The 17,698-nt window shown below is 37.7% G+C and overlaps 1 protein-coding gene across 1 annotated transcript in view; it reads left to right on the top strand.

Moving 5' to 3' along the window:
- Positions 1–17,698, top strand: part of LRRC8C (leucine rich repeat containing 8 VRAC subunit C) — a 97,766-nt gene that overhangs the window by 40,981 nt on the left and 39,087 nt on the right. The window lies entirely within an intron of this gene.

Genomic DNA, 17,698 nt, shown 5'->3' with positions numbered 1-17,698 from the left:
TGATGTATTACTTGGCTTTAGTATCTTGTTTTCTAGGTCTCTGAACCATTTAAAAGTACATTTGACAGAACTCAGTATCTTTGAGATAGTTTTCTCAGGAAGACCTCATCTGGCCCCAAGCCATCTTTCTTAGTAATAATAATGACTGTGAGTAAACGATTTTAAAATACTAGACAGTTTGTCTGTAAAGATGGGCACTGTTTTGGGTCTCATTCCTAGTTAGCTGATGGGCTCTAAATTTTTTCTCTCTCTTTTCCTTTTGCTGACAAAGTATTTAAATGAATAAATCTGAGATTTCACACTGGGAACTGTTTTGGAACTTTGTTTTTAATGAATTATTCATTTGTTTGATGAACATATATTGAGCACCTGTTATGGGCCAAAACTGTTAGGTGTTGGGAAAACAATGGAGACCAACATTCATTTGGAAACCAAATGAATGAATGGGAAATGGTGCCTGTGACGGGGGCCACAAGAGAGATCCACAGTGCTGTAAGAGCCTGCAGAGCTGGATTTGACCTAGTCAGGGAGACCAAGGTTGGCTTCCCTTAGTAAGCAGTACTAGAAACCCACTCTGCAGGAGGCACAGGAGTCTGAAAGGTGAGGAGAAATTAACAAAACATCCCCATTATAGAGTTAGCACCACAAGGACCTGCTGTAGTTGCTGGTATCTCCTTTGTGGTGACTTCTCAAGAGCCCCACACAACACTCAGCCTTTGCAATCAAATAATGTATAGCACCACCTAGTTTCACTCTTCGCTTTTTTGGAGGGGGGAAATAGAAGTTTGTGTTTTTTTCCCCCAGTTTTATTTTATTTTTTTGATGTTGTTGTACAGCAGATTTTTATTATTTTATTTTTTTAATTTTTTAATATAAATTTATTTATTTTAATTGGAGGCTAATTATTTTACAATATTGTATTGGTTTCGCCATACATCAACATGAATCTGCCACGGGTATACACGTGTTCCCCATCCTGAACCCCCCTCCCACCACCCACCCCATACCATCCCCCTGGGTCGTCTCGGTGCACCAGCCCCAAGCATCCAGTATTGTGCATCGAACTTGGACTGGCGATTCTTTTCATATATGATATTATACATGTTTCAATGCCATTCTCCCAAATCATCCCACCCTCTCCCTGTCCCACAGAGTCCAAAAGACTGTTCTATACATCTGTGTCTCTTTTGCTGTCTCGCATACAGGGTTATCGTTACCATCTTTCTAAATTCCATATATATGCGTTAGTATACTGTATTGGTGTTTTTCTTTCTGGCTTACTTCACTCTGTATAATAGGCTCCAGTTTCATCCACCTTATTAGAACTGATTCAAATGTATTCTTTTTAATGGCTGAGTAATATTCCATTGTGTATATGTACCACAGCTTTCTTATCCATTCATCTGCTGATGGACATCTAGATTGCTTCCATGTCCTGGCTATTATAAACAGTGCTGCGATGAATATTGGGGTATACGTGTCTCTTTCAATTCTGGTTTCCTCAGTGTGTATGCCCAGCAGTGGGATTGCTGGGTCATAAGGCAGTTCTATTTCCAGTTTTTAAGGAATCTCCACACTGTTCTCCATAGTGGCTGTACTAGTTTGCATTCCCACCAACAGTGTAAGAGGGTTCCCTTTTCTCCACACTCTCTCCAGCATTTATTGCTTGTAGACTTTTGGATCGCAGCCATTCTGACTGGCGTGAAATGGCACCTCATTGTGGTTTTGATTTGCATTTCTCTGATAATGAGTGATGTTGAGCATCTTTTCATGTGTTTGTTAGCCATCTGTATGTCTTCTTTGGAGAAATGTCTATTTAGTTTACTTTGGCCCATTTTTTGATTGGGTCGTTTATTTTTCTGGAACTGAGCTGCAGGAGTTGCTTATATATTTTTGAGATTAATTCTTTGTCAGTTGCTTCATTTGCTATTATTTTCTCCCATTCTGAAGGCTGTCTTTTCACCTTGCTTATAGTTTCCTTTGTTGTGCAGAAGCTTTTAAGTTTAATTAGGTCCCATTTGTTTATTTTTGCTTCTATTTCCAATATTCTGGGAGGTGGGTCATAGAGGATCCTGCTGTGATGTATGTCAGAGAGTGTTTTGCCTATGTTCTCCTCTAGGAGTTTTATAGTTTCTGGTCTTACGTTTAGATCTTTAATCCATTTTGAATTTATTTTTGTGTATGGTGTTAGAAAGTGCTCTAGTTTCATTCTTTTACAAGTGGTTGACCAGATTTCCCAGCACCACTTGTTAAAGAGATGGTCTTTAATCCATTGTATATTCTTGCCTCCTTTGTCAAAGATAAGGTATCCATAGGTTTGTGGATTTATCTCTGGGCTTTCTATTTTGTTCCATTGATCTATATTTCTGTCTTTATGCCAGTACCATACTGTCTTGATAACTGTGGCTTTGTAGTAGAGCCTGAAATCAGGCATGTTGATTGCTCCAGTTCCATTCTTCTTTCTCAAGTTTGCTTTGGCTATTTGAGGTTTTTTATATTTCCATACAAATTGTGAAATTATTTGTTCTAGTTCTGTGAAAAATACCATTGGTAGCTTGATAGGGATTGCATTGAATCTACAGATTGCTTTGGGTAGTATACTCATTTTCACTATATTGATTCTTCTGATCCATGAACATGGTATATTTCTCCATCTATTAGTGTCCTCTTTGATTTCTTTCACCAGTGTTTTATAGTTTTCTATATATAGGTCTTTAATTTCTTTAGGTAGATATATTCCCAAGTATTTTATTCTTTTCATTGCAATGGTGAATGGAATTGTTTCCTTAATTTCTCTTTCTATTTTCTCATTATTAGTGTATAGGAATGCAAGGGATTTCTGTGTATTGATTTTATATCCTACAACTTTACTATATTCATTGATTAGTTCTAGTAATTTTCTGGTGGAGTCTTTAGGATTTTCTATGTAGAGGATCATGTCATCTGCAAACAGTGAGAGTTTTACTTCCTCTTTTCCAATTTGGATTCCTTTTATTTCTTTTTCTGCTCTGATTGCTGTGGCCAAAACTTCCAAAACTATGTTGAATAGTAATGGTGAAAGTGGGCACCCTTGTCTTGTTCCTGACTTTAGGGGAAATGCTTTCAATTATTCACCATTGCGGATAATGTTTGCTGTGGGTTTGTCATATATAGCTTTTATTATGTTGAGGTAAGTTCCTTCTATTCCTGCTTTCTGGAGAGTTTTTATCATAAATGGATGTTGAATTTTGTCAAAGGCTTTCTCTGTATCTATTGAGATAATCATATGGCTTTTATTTTTTAATTTGTTAATGTGGTGTATTACATTGATTGATTTGCAGATATTGAAGAATCCTTGCCTCCCTGGGGTAAAGCCCATTTGGTCATGGTGTATGATCTTTTTAATGTGTTGTTGGATTCTGATTGCTAGCATTTTGTTAAGGATTTTTGCATCTATGTTCATCAGTGATATTAGCCTGTAGTTTTCTTTTTTTGTGGCATCTTTGTCAGGTTTGGGTAGTAGGGTGATGGTGGCCTCATGGAATGAGTTTGGAAGTGTCCCTTCCTCTGCAATTTTCTGGAAGAGTTTGAGTAGGATAGGTGTTAGCTCTTCTCTAAATTTTTGGTAGAATTCAGCTGTGAAGTCATCTGGACCTGGACTTTTGTTTGCTGGAAGATTTCTGATTACAGTTTCAATTTCCATGCTTGTGATGGGTCTGTTAAGATTTTCTATTTCTTCCTGGTTCAGTTTTGGAAAGTTGTACTTTTCTAAGAATTTGTCCATTTCTTCCATGTTGTCCATTTCATTGGCATATAGTTGCTGATAGACGTCTCTTATGATCCTTTGTATTTCTGTGTTGTCTGTTGTGATCTCTCCATTTTCATTTCTAATTTTATTGATTTGCTTTTTCTCCCTTTGTTTCTTGATGAGTCTGGCTAATGGTTTGTCAATTTTATTTATCCTTTCAAAGAACCAGCTTTTGGCTTTGTTGAGTTTTGCTATGGTCTCTTTTGTTTCTTTTGCATGTATTTCTGCCCTAATTTCTAAGATTTCTTTCCTTCTACTAACCCTGGGGTTCTTCATTTCTTCCTTTTCTAGTTGCTTTAGGTGTAGAGTTAGGTTATTTATTTGACTTTTTTCTTATTTCTTGAGGTATGCCTGTATTGCTATGAACTTTCCCCTTAGCACTGCTTTTACAGTGTCCCATAGGTTTTGGGGTTGTTGTGTTTTCATTTTCATTTGTTTCTATGCATTTTTTGATTTCTTCTGTGATTTGATGGTTATTCAGCAGCGTGTTGTTCAACCTCCATATGTTGGCATTTTTAATAATTTTTCTCCTGTAATTGAGATCTAATCTTACTGCATTGTGGTCAGAAAAGATGCTTGGAATGATTTCAATTTTTTATTATGTTTTCTATTTTGTTTTTGGTTAAGAATATATTATCTTCAGAAACAGGTGTATTTTAATGAATTGGTTTATATTTTCTGTATTTTTTTTTTTTCATTTAGATTTTTGGCACAGTCTTGGTCTGACTGAGAGAGTCTACAAGTAGACTTTGACCATATTCTCCTAGAGGCTTCATATACAGAAACTTCTTATGGCCTTTGTCAGCTTCCAGAAGTGAGACTCGAGGAAAGTTGAATATCATCATGTTAGATTTTATTTAGCTTTGCTGTGAGAAAAGAATTGGAAGGGGGAACTCATATAATGTCTAACTTGGAAAAGAGGAGCCATTAAATCAATATGTTAACTTTAGAGCCAAACCCAACAGATATTTTTCTTTCAAGCACAAAACTTTGCATTAAATGTTTACTGGCTATATGGGTAAAAACAAATATTCCAATTTCCAGGTAGTTTTAATAGTCTGACAGTAAGATTCTGGTCATTTTCTCCTATAGTTCCCACCTACCTCCCCAGAGGCTGGAAGATCTGAACTTCTTTGTTCCATCATGGATCTTACTGAGCACAGCCAACAGAAAAGACAAACCAAAAGTTGACTTCTTGAGAACAACTTTCTTGAAAAGAGATTTACTCAGCATTTAATATTTTTCTGCTATTAACAACCCTACCATGTTCCCTGATCTTAAAAAGGGAAATTGTGAATGGTGGATTATTATAAAGATGAGTTTAATAAAAAAGATGATAAAAACAATGATACTATAAATCCTTTAGTCTTTCAGTCTCTCACTTTAACCATCAATCTCTTTGTTCACTGAGGAGTGTTGCTTTGGCTCCTACTGTATTTAACATGGCTGGAAATTTAAAATTTTACCCTATTAAACAACAAAAAAAGAGCTTAGTGGCAAAGTTTTGATAACAAGTTACTTTAACTTCCCTGTCACTCTTGATTGGTGCTCTGTTTTTTATAAGTTCCAGACCATCTATGTGTGTGAAAACTATAAAACACACCAGACTTTCTACTGAAACAGAAAAGGCAAGTCCCCCACTCCCCCCTACCCCAGCCCCCTGCCACCAACCCCTGTAGAATCATTAGGAATTTAACTCAACAAACTATTGAGCCTTTTAGGCCCCAGAGCAAGCAATATGAAATAAAAGGTGACCCCTGCCTTTTCAATCTACTCTATTTGGTGAAAAATAAGCAAAAGGCTTTAGTTTTAATGTTCTGGAGAGCAGGAATGTTTCTGTCCTCTCCACCTCTCCTCCCCGTCCCTTCCTCAGAAAGTCGCCTTCCAGGTAGATGGCTTCCGGCACTTGTTTTGTTTGAATTTTCTGGCCTGCGCTATATATTCATGGTGTTTCAGCTGCTTAGAACTGTTGTGCTTTCTTTATTCAAGGGGGAAAAGTGAACTGGAGATAAACCTCAGTCTCTTTTTGCCCTTTGAAGGAAGAGAGACATCATCTTCAAAACAATCACTACAGATATACTCAGTTGAAATCTAGACTTGGTTTTTGGATGTGGAGACTGATGAGAACTGAAATCTTGTCTAAATTACATTTGAATGATATCAGCCATTTAAGGGGAAACACAGCATCTGAATGCAAAGTTCCAAAGAATAGTAAAAAGAGATAAAGCCTTCTTTAGTGATCAATGCAAAGAAATAGAGGAAAACAACAGAATGGGAAAGACTAGAGATCTCTTCAAGAAAATTAGAGATACCAAGGGAACATTTCATGCAAAGATGGGCTCTATAAAGGACAGAAATGGTATGGACCTAACAGAAGCACAAGATATTAAGAAGAGGTGGCAAGAATACACAGACGAACTGTACAAAAAAGATCTTCACGACCCAGATAAACACAATGGTGTGATCACTGACCTAGGGCCAGACATCCTGGAATGTGAAATCAAGTGGGCCTTAGAAAGCATCACTATGAACAAAGCTAGTGGAGGTGATGGAATTCCAGTTGAGCTATTTCAAATCCTGAAAGATGATGCTATGAAAGTGCTGCACTCAATATGCCAGCAAATCTGGAAAACTCAGTAGTGGCCACAGGACTGGAAAAGGTCAGTTTTCGTTCCAATCCCAAAGAAAGGCAATGCCAAAGAATCCTCAAACTACTGCACAATTGCACTCATCTCACACACTAGTAAAGTAATGCTCAAAATTCTCCAAGCCAGGCTTTAGCAATATGTGAACCGTGAACTTCCTGATGTTCAAGCTGGTTTTAGAAAAGGCAGAGGAACCAGAGATCAAATTGCCAACATCTGCTGGATCATGGAAAAAGCAAGAGAGTTCCAGAAAAACATCTATTTCTGCTTTGTTGACTATGCCAAAGCCTTTGACTGTGTGGATCACAATAAACTGTGGAAAATTCTGGAAGAGATGGGAATACCAGACCACCTGATCTGCCTCTTGAGAAATTTGTATGCAGGTCAGGAAGCAACAGTTAGAACTGGACATGGAACAACAGACTGGTTCCAAATAGGAAAAGGAGTATGTCAAGGCTGTATATTGTCATCCTGCTTATTTAACTTCTATGCAGAGTACATCATGAGAAACGCTGGGCTGGAAGAAGCACAAGCTGGAATCAAGATTGCCAGGAGAAATATCAATAACCTCAGATATGCAAATGACACCATCCTTATGGCAGAAAGTGAAGAGGAACTCAAAAGCGTCTTGATGAAAGTGAAAGTGGAGAGTGAAAAAGTTGGCTTAAAGCTCAACGTTCAGAAAATGAAGATCATGGCATCTGGTCCCATCACTTCATGGGAAATAGATGGGGAAACAGTGGAAACAGTGTCAGACTTTATTTTTCTGGGCTCCAAAATCACTGCAGATGGTGACTGCAGCCATGAAATTAAAAGACGCTTACTCCTTGGAAGGAAAGTTATGACCAACCTAGATAGCATATTCAAAAGCAGAGACATTACTTTGCCAACAAAGGTTCGTCTAGTCACGGCTATGGTTTTTCCTGTGGTCATGTAAGGATGTGAGAGTTGGACTGTGAAGAAGGCTGAGTGCCGAAGAATTGATGCTTTTGAACTGTGGTGTTGGAGAAGACTCTTGAGAGTCCCTTGGACTGCAAGGAGATCCAACCAGTCCATTCTGAAGGAAATCAGCCCTGGGATTTCTTTGGAAGGAATGATGCTAAAGCTGAAACTCCAGTACTTTGGCCACCTCATGCGAAGAGTTGACTCATTGGAAAAGACTCTGATGCTTGGAGGGATTCGGGGCAGGAGGGAAAGGGGATGACAGAGGCTGAGATGGCTGGATGGCATCACTGACTCGATGGACGTGAGTCTGGATGAACTCTGGGAGCTGGTGATGGACAGGGAGGCCTGGCGTGCTGCAGTTCATGGGGTCGCAAAGAGTTGGACACAACTGAGCAAATGAACTGAACTGAACTGACAGCCTTTTTAGGGGTTTAGAATCCTATGGGATAGGGGTGAGGGTCAAGTATACACTAACATCCTGGAAGACTATTTTTGGTTTAAGGAAGGTGGAAACAGTGTGGCATGAAGAGGTGACTGAGAAGAGCAGTGAGGTGCAGAGAGCTGAAGCCTTAATTCTCAGAGAGACTTTAGGTGTATTTAGAACAGAGATGAGGGAGAGAATGAATAACATTTGATGATAATCTTTTATGGTCAGGTTTTAAGAAACTATTAGATCACTTAGCTCATTTTTGGAAAAAATTTCTGAGTTTACTTCAAATGTACAGAATAAACATTAAATAATTACTAGTGTCATTTAGATGTAGCTGAAGTTCTTTGACAAAAATTCCAAAGAAGTAAAAATCTCACCAAGATTTATAAATGCCGTATTCTAAACTGTTATATTGTAAATAAGGCTTTTATGTTTGGATCTGTTTCTGTCACTTGTTTCTTAATAGACTAATGTTCTGATAAGGGAATCACAAAACATGGCCATTGGATACTGACTGGTGCTTAAGAAGTCATCATCGATCGATATATCCTCTTTTGTAACTAGTGACAGACATCGTACATTAAATTTTCAATGACCCTTAACTTTGAAATTATAAATTATTCCTGATTCTCATTCTCTTCTCAAACAGTTTCTTCAGTAGTGGATGTACTTTGAATAATCATTATTCAATGATTGTGAAGCTATGTGGTAATAGTCACACTCTTATTGCAGTATCAAGCTATAAGAGAGGATAACAGTAGAAGAATTGTCTTTACTGCAAAGTGCTCATTTGGGGGTGTGTGTCTGTTTATGACTATGTTTGCATGTTTAGGCCTCTTTGAATTTAACAAAAATGTGTTGAGGGTCTGTTCTAAGACATTGTGCTATTTTCTAGAAGATACAAAGATCAACAAGATATAAATCCTGTCCTCAGTGAAATAAAAACAGCAACCTCTTTAAATGCACCATTGGCACTGGAAACAGTAATCAAAGATCAATTACAATTCATGCTCTCACGGGAATTTGTTTAATGCACATTCTCCTAGAAGCGTACACAGGGGTGAGGCAGGCACTTTGTCTGTTTTATTCCCCCAGCACCTAATACAGTGCTTGACATACCTTAAACTTTATATTTTTAGTGTACATTTTAATATATATTTCTTATAATGCTATAATTATTTATAGCAAGTACACAAGTAAATGAAATATGCTTGTGAGAGAAAAATAAGCTACTGATAATAGTACATAACAAAATTTTAGTAAATTAAAAACTTACGACTATGCTAAAGATAACTGTGGATACTGGTGTGTAAAGCAATAGCCTTGTGATATACGGTCTGAAGCAGTGATTAAAGGGTTTTTCTTTAAATATGGGAAGGATATAATGAGAAAAATGTTATAATTATATCTTAATTGACAACTAAAATAATGTTTAAAATAATTTTGTTTATTTGGCTGCACTGGGTCTTTGTTGCAGTATGGGGATCTTTTATTAATAGTTGCAATCTCTTAGCTGCTGTGTGAGAACTGTTAGTTGCAGCATTTGGGATCTGGCCACGGATGGAACCCGGGTCCCTGCATTGGGAGCTTGGAGTCTTAGCCACGGGACCATCAGGGAAGTCCCCAAGGAGTAATTGTTGTTCCCTACCACTCTTAGAAAAACAGGTTAAGCTCATTTTGAACGCTTCCCAAATAATGTGATTGGGCCATTAATTTAACACATGACATCATGGAAATATTCAAGGAGATGATAGTACCAAAGTATCCATTGCGTTGTCAGATCAACTTGCCTTCTGAGTCTAAAGTTCTCATTTATGGGACTGTAAGAGCACTAGAGCTTAAGAATCCTTTAAGTATATTAATAATAGTTTATTTTTCATTTTATGTTTTCAAAGAGAGACATGAAACAAGAAATTCTATTTAAGCCATTTGTTTCTTAGTATATATTTTAGATTCTTTGCATTCAGATCAGTGTGATGTATTATTGACTAAAAGCTGTAGAGTAAGGGGTAAGGTTTGATTAGAAGTCAAGACACCACTAGCTGTGTTCCTTGGGCAAGTCACCTAATCTCTCTCCACTCAAGTTTTTACTCATAAAATGAGAGTTATGGAGTGGATGACTTCTGAAAGAGCCTTTCAGATTCTCTGAACAGTTATAACCCACCTCTGAGTTTCTTTCAATTAAATAAATTTCTGTAGAACCATACAATCATGGTCTTCTTTAGTGGATTTTTCTTTTAAAAAAAAATTATCATGTATACTGCAATTGCAGAGTAAAATACAATCCAGAGTCATGCTCTCCTAAGAGAAATAAATCACTTTTATATAATTAGGAAATCTGGCTTTTTGTCCTGTTTTTTATTTCCATCTTTGCATTGCTAAAGGAAAAGTAATTCATTTTATAATTGATGTTTTGAGCATATTCTGATGACTTTATTTTGATTGGTACTGCTGAAAGAACCCATAAATAAATCATGGTATTCCTGTGCTCTTTCTGTCTTGCACTTCTCTGCACTGGCCTTGGCTGTGCCAGTGTCAAGGCCCTGCACCGTGGGATCTTCCTCCCATGACAATACTTAGACACCCACTTTGCTTTTATAATCATTATTTCCAAACCAAAAGGCAATCACCCCTCCTATCTTTATCAGAATTACTAGTTACTCAGTAATTTATTCAGCAAATATTGAGTGCCTACCATATGTCAAGCATTACTTTCTAGGTGCTGGGACACATCAATATACAAAATAAAATTGAAAAGAAAATTCCTGTCATCATGAAACTTAGATTCTTTTAGGGGAGACAGACAATACATTAAGGAATGTATAATTTTTGACAGATGGGATGTGGGATGTAAGAGATGAAGAAGACTCAGGATGACTCCAAAAATTTTGATCTAAGCAACTGGATAGACATAGTTGCCATCAAGGGAGGAAAGTTGCAAGAGGAACAGGGCTTTGCCAGGGATAGGAGAGGTAGGGATAAGGAAATGGAACTGGAGTTGGTTCCAGACATCCTGAGTTTAATGTGTCTACTGGGTGTCCAGATGGCGATACCAAGTTGGCAGCTGGGTCCACCATTTAAAGCATGATGACTTCATGTGCTCACAAGGGAGTAAATGAGGTAGGGAAGAGAATTGGACCAAAGACTAAACACTGGGCACATCAAGGCCAGAGGTCAAGGAGTTAAAGAAGGAACAGCATGGAAAACAAGAGGAAAACCTAAAGTCTATAGCATCCTGAAAGCCAAGAAGAGAATGTCATTTTATACCAGATGCCTCAGATAGAGCAAGTAAGGTGAGGGCTGAGAACTGACCATTAGCTTTAGTTAGCCACACAGATGAATTATATATGTGGGTTTCTTTCCTGTAGAAGTCACATTTGTTGTGCTCAGGAATTATTGAATTTTTAACACTCATTTTTGTAAGGGGCCACTCACTGTGCTATTGATGTGATTACTAGGATCACTTGGAATTGGCTCTTGTTTTCTTGAGCAGTACTATACTGTCTCATGTCTAATGCTATTTTCCAACTGCCAGAAAAATGTGAGACAAAGCACTGGTAGTATATACCCACCTAATAGCCATTGGAAAACAGTGTTAGCGATCAGATTTGAATCAGAGTAGAATATATTTGATATTCTTAAAGTCCTGGGTAATAAATAGAGTACAATTTGTTCTGTATAATTAATTCTTGAGAAGAGAAGACATTGTTTCAGGGAGAACCAAATAAATGAAAGAAAGAAACTCTGGATTTGCAACTAACTTTACCAATATTCTTTACAAAAAGGATTATAGATCTGTATATTTTTGAGAGGTAACATTTTATGAATAATGAAGCCTTTAAAATGAGTTTTAGTAATAAGTATTTTTTAATTTACTTATTTTAATTGGAGGCTAATTACTTTGCAATATTGTAGTGGTTTTTGCCATACATTGACATGAATCAGCCATGGGTGTACATGTGTTCCCCATCCTGAACCCCCCTCCCCCCACCCTCCCCATCCCATCCCTCAGGGTCATCCCAGTGCACCAGCCCTGAAGACCCTGTCTCATGCATCGAACCTGGACTGGCTAGTTTTAGTAAGAAGTATTTTTAATAAAAGTAATGCAAATGGATTTCTGCAAAAGGATATAAAGGCAAATATATAACAATGTAAAAGTTTATATATTTTTGATTAGAGACAAGAATCTTTTGATCTAATTTGAAATGCCATGTTTCTAAAGGCATTATCAGATAAGCAAAAATCTTACATAGCAAGTTAGAAATTAGAGTTGGAAGCAATATTAATATAATCATTTATATTTCTAAAATAGGAAAAAAATATAAATAGAATTATCCTGATTGATCTTTAGGGGAAAAAACTATGTAAACTTAGCAGTTTATTCAGAAGTGGCTTCTTCAACTTGATATGATAACTCTAAAATGTCACAAATCATTTGGAAAGTACAATGATAATGAGAGAGAAATTGTGTTGTCACTGTAATGCACAAAGAGGGGAGGAAGGTTAGGGAGAGAGGGGAACGTATATATAATTATGGCTGATTTGCGCTGTTGTATGGCAGAAACCAACACAACACTGTAAAAAGTTTTCAAAATATTGAAATAGAAAATGGAGGAAAGCACTTAAATTGGTGAAAGAACACAAAATTTTTTTTCAGTTAAGCAAGTGCAAGATTCCTTCACCCTCTCTTTAGTTTTAAGTCAAGAGGTTTTAAGTCAATTCCTATATTTCCTCTCTTCCCCCCCCCCCTTTTTTTTTATTTGCATCAAAAATAATTCCAAGGATTAAATCTGTACTGGATATTGGCTTTAAGCCTTGTGTTATGTTAAAACAATGAAGTCTATATGTGCGTATTATACATGTGTCCACATACATTTATATGTAGTATGTGTGTACATACATATAAGGAAGGGCATGTGCATGCCACATGCACATACACACACTTACCCTAAAGAGGTTAAGGACATTGAGTAGAGTTATAACTCTAAAAGTCTGTTTCACCTTGACTGTTTCCTCTGACAATCCCTCTTAACTAGGCTGTACCAGTATTAGGAAGCAGTAGACAATACTTAAGTTTCCTAGATTGCTTAGTTTGTCTTTATTTTCCACATTAAGAGAATGATGCCAATGAGGACTGGCAGAGCCTCGTCGTTATGAGTGCCCTAGGCCTTTGCTTTTTCAAGGCCAGCCACAGATGAAGGAACAGTGAACCTCTACCTCAGTGGTTCTCAAAGTGTGGTTTATGGAACACCTGTCACCTACACATTTTTAGAGGGTCCACAAGATCAAAGATCAAACCAGTCAATCCTAAAGGAAATCAGTCCTGAATATTCTTTGGAAGGACTGATGCTGAAGCTGAAACCCAATACTTTGGCCACCTGATGCAAAGAACTGACTCATTTGAAAAGACCCTGATGCTGGTAAAGATTGAGGGTGAGAGGAGAAAGGGGCGACATAGGATGAGATGGTTGGATGGCATCACTGACTTGATGGACATGAATTTGAGCAAGCTCCAGGAGTTGGTGATGGATAGGGAAGCCTGGCGTGCTGCAGTCATTGGGGTCACAAAGAGTCGGACACAACTGAGCGACTGAATTGAACTGAACTGACAAGATCAAAACTAGTTTTTAATGCCAAGATATTTCTTGCATTTTTCACTGATGGTACAAAATCACTGGTGGGTAAGTCATCTTAGTGTGAATCAAGGTGGAGGCAGCAAATTCTACTGTATACCTCATTGGCACACATTTACAACTTAAAAGAAAAAAATGCCAGTTTTATTTAATGTCCTGGTTGAATCCATAAAAATTATTATTTTAATAGCTCTTGACCCTTGACTACATATTGTAATAATACATGAAGTGATGAAAGGGAAGAATACATAAAGCACGTCTGCTGAATTCCAAGTACAGTAGGTAGGTATCTCGAGGGAAATCTTTATTTGAATTGAAAGTTGAATTAGCCACTTTATCATAATGTACAATTTTTAATTGAATAAAACAACTGATATTCAGACTTGAGTATGTGGAAGATAATTTCTCAAAATGAATGAAGCGAGCTTGACATTTCAAAGAGAAGAACATAATATTTGCTGCCACAAACAAAATTCAAACTTTCAAGCGATGATTAGAATTTTGGAAAATTTATACACCACCATGAGCTTGACAGGCTCCAGTTACTTAAAAAATTTTCTGATGAAAGCATTAGTGATTTCAATGAATGTGATTTCTAAGTATAATTTGTCAGCATTTGGAAAATCTGCATGACTAAGTGATTCAGTATTTTCCATATTTTCCAAATGACTAATGTTGTTACCAAATCATATATGGATAAAGGGTCCATTCAAAGTTCAAGACTGATGAGTGAGTTTTAACAGCAAGGAGTTTGAAAAGTTCATTAATACAGTTTTCAGGCTCTATACTGCAACTTACCAAGTTAATTTGATATATTATCAAGTTATAGTTATCCACAATTATATGAAAAGCCTGTTAAGATAGTCTTCCCTTCTTTAACTGCATATATTTGATTCATAAATTTCAATCAAAGCAACGTATCAGAGCAGACTGAATGAAGAAGCAGATATGAGAATCCAGCTATTTTCTATTAAGTCCACTGGCAAAGAGATTTGCAAAAATGTGAAAAAAATGCCATTATTCTCATTAATTGTCTTTGTTTTGGAGAATATAGTTATCTTTATAATAATTTATGTTAACTTGGAATGAGTTTATTATTTTTAAATGAGTTAATATATATATTTTTAAATTTTCATTTTAATTTCTAATGTAGTAAGTATTGATAGGTATCATCCACCTAAAACATGCTCTTTGAGGTCCTTCTCCTACATTTTAGGACATGAAGGGATTCCCAAGATCAAAAATCTTGAGAACCACAGCTCTTCATTGGTGTATTTTATTCCTGAAATTGTTCCTTGCATCAGAGAACAAGCCCGGTTCCCTCCAAGGTGTACAGGAAACTTATCAAGAAGGAGACAATAACCAAATCTATCAAAAGATGTAAACTGTAGCACAAGCACCATACTTGTTAGTCCTGTCGCTGCAGCTGGCTCGGGTCACTCCTAATTTGATTAGGTGAGCACTGCTCTATGAACAAACATCTGAATCGACTCATCCATTTAACAGACAGTTGCTCAGGGCCTCTTGTTTTCCAGGCACTGTGGTAAGTGATGCGGGTGCAAAATAGAACAAAACAGTAGCTTCTAGGCAGAAAGTGGAAGTTAAGATGAGGTTTAGTGCCAGTCTGTGACTGCCACTGGACAGCTGTGACTAGAAAACATTTGGGGCCATGAGATAATGATCCATTGAGAAGAAAACGGTCCTAAAGTGTCAGGAAAATCAAAATTTGGACTAGTCTGAAATGTTAATAACACTAGGAGTAGGCGAAGTTATTTAGCTTGGGTGGCTTGCCTGAAACATATGTTTTGAAAACACACATATGATAACATATAGGTTCTCCCTTCAAGACGCTTGCAACCCAGTGGGTGAACAAAGTGGAGTTAGGAAAGTTGTGTTTCAGTAAAATGAGGAAATTTTATCAAATGCTGCACAGATGTCAAGTAGGTAGATCATAGGTAAAAGGAATGCCAAGTGGTTGGATTTTCCATGTTGTGTTAAGACAAATTACTGCTTAAGAAAAAGTCAGGTAAAGCAGTGAGATGGAATGGAACATATTATAATAATTTCCAAAGATAAACACTAGTGAACCCAAATAAGAGGCTTTCATTTTCTTTAGGCTGTTTATCGTACAGCCTTTAATTCAGTATTAGGGAAGAGAAGATCCAGGAAAAAAAAAGGCTTGGGAAAACAAGCACCAAATGTAGCCTTTCCCTGCTCTGTAATCAGACTACATAACAGTCAGTTCAGTCACTCAGTCATGTCCGATTCTTTGCGACCCCACGAATCGCAGCACACCAGGCCTCCCTGTCCATCACCAACTCCCGGAGTTCACTCAGACTCACGTCCATCGAGTCAGTGATGCCATCCAGCCATCTCATCCTCTGTCGTCCCCTTCTCCTCCTGCCCCCAATCCCTCCCAGCATCAGAGTCTTTTCCAATGAGTCAACTCTTCGCATGAGGTGGCCAAAGTACTGGAGTTTCAGTTTTAGCATCATTCCTTCCAAAGAAATCCCAGGGCTGATCTCCTTTAGAATGGACTGGTTGGATCTCCTTGCAGTCCAAGGGACTCTCAAGAGTCTCTCCAACACCACAGTTCAAAAGCATCAATTCTTCAGCACTCAGCCTTCTTCACAGTCCAACTCTCACATCCATACATGACCACTGGAAAAACCATAGCCTTGACTAAATGGACCTTTGTTGGCAAAGTAATGTCTCTGCTTTTCAATATGCTCTCTAGGTTGGTCATAACTTTCCTTCCAAGAAGTAAGCATCTTTTAATTTCATGGCTGCAATCACCATCTGCAGTGATTTTGGAGCCCAAAAAACTAAAGTCTGACACTGTTTCCACTGTTTCCCCATCTATTTCCCATGAAGTGATGGGACCAGATGCCATGATCTTCATTTTCTGAATGTTGAGCTTTAAGCCAACTTTTTCACTCTCTTTCACTTTCATCAAGAGGCTCTTTAGTTCCTCTTCACTTTCTGCCATAAGGGTGGTGTCATCTGCATATCTGAGGTTATTGATATTTCTCCCAGGAATCTTTATTCCAGTTTGTGCTTCTTCCAGCCCAGTGTTTCTCATGATGTACTCTGCATATAAGTTAAATAAGCAGGATGACAATATACAGCCTTGACATACTCCTTTTCCTATTTGGAACCAGTCTGTTGTTCCATGTCCAGTTCTAACTGTTGCTTCCTGACCTGCATACAGGTTTCTCAAGAGGCAGATCAGGTGGTCTGGTATTCCCATCTCTTGAAGAATTTTATCATACAGACTTTAATTCAGTATTAGGGAAGAGAAGATCCAGGAAACAAAAAGGCTTAGGAAAACAAGCACCAAATGTAGCCTTTCCCTGCTCTGTAATCAGACTACATAACAAGGGCAGCTGTAAAGAGTGAGATTATTGGATCCAAAGATGGCAAAAGAGAAACTTTTTTTTTGGCCCTCACTGGCCACCCTTTTTCCTTGCCATGAGATAAGGAAAAATATTTCTTCTCCCAGTAGCTGGATGATTAACTTGAAGTCTTAAATCATAATACAGGCAATGGGATTAAGCCAAAAGATAGAACAGTGCAGGTGAAGAAAAGGATGTGTCTCTTTTCCCAGAGCCTCAGTACACCCTATTCATCTTCTGTCATTCAGAGAGAGAGGCTGGGGCTTCCCTGGTGACTCAGTGGTAAAAAAAAAAAAAATCCATCTGCAATGCAGGAGACTCAATACCTGGGTCAGGAAGATCCCCTGGAGGAGGAAATCGCAACCCACTCCAGCATTCTTGCCTGGGAAATGCCATGGACAGAAGAGCCTGGCAGGGCTACAGTCCATGGGGCTGCAAAAGAGTCAGACAAGACTTAGCGACTAAACAACAACAAACAACAGATGTTTCCAGGGAAAATTGACTTCTCAGAGGATTAGTTTGAGGTTCACAGTGAAATATAAAGTGTTTAGGAAATACAGGGGGGGAAAAAATCAAGTCAAAAATCACAGGGACCAAAAAAAAAAAAAATAGGGCAAAAAAAAAAAGTTCTCCCCAACACCTCCTCCCCACATGAGATGATCCCATTTATCAGAAGAAGATTAGTGGCAAAGTCGTTTGCCTTTCAGGACTTAGTAAATAATTAATACAAACGAATGCTGAGGTTTACACTTTAAAAATAATTCAAAACAAAAAACCCCAAGATGACAAGACAAATAGGAAAAACGTTTTAAAGGATGGGCTGTGCTCTTTCTGGCATCTTCTGGCTCTTTCTGGCATATCTT

This window comes from Bos javanicus, chromosome 3, assembly GCF_032452875.1.
Source record: "Bos javanicus breed banteng chromosome 3, ARS-OSU_banteng_1.0, whole genome shotgun sequence".
In the NCBI taxonomy this organism is placed as follows: domain Eukaryota; kingdom Metazoa; phylum Chordata; class Mammalia; order Artiodactyla; family Bovidae; genus Bos; species Bos javanicus.
This window is presented reverse-complemented; position numbering and strand designations above follow the sequence as displayed.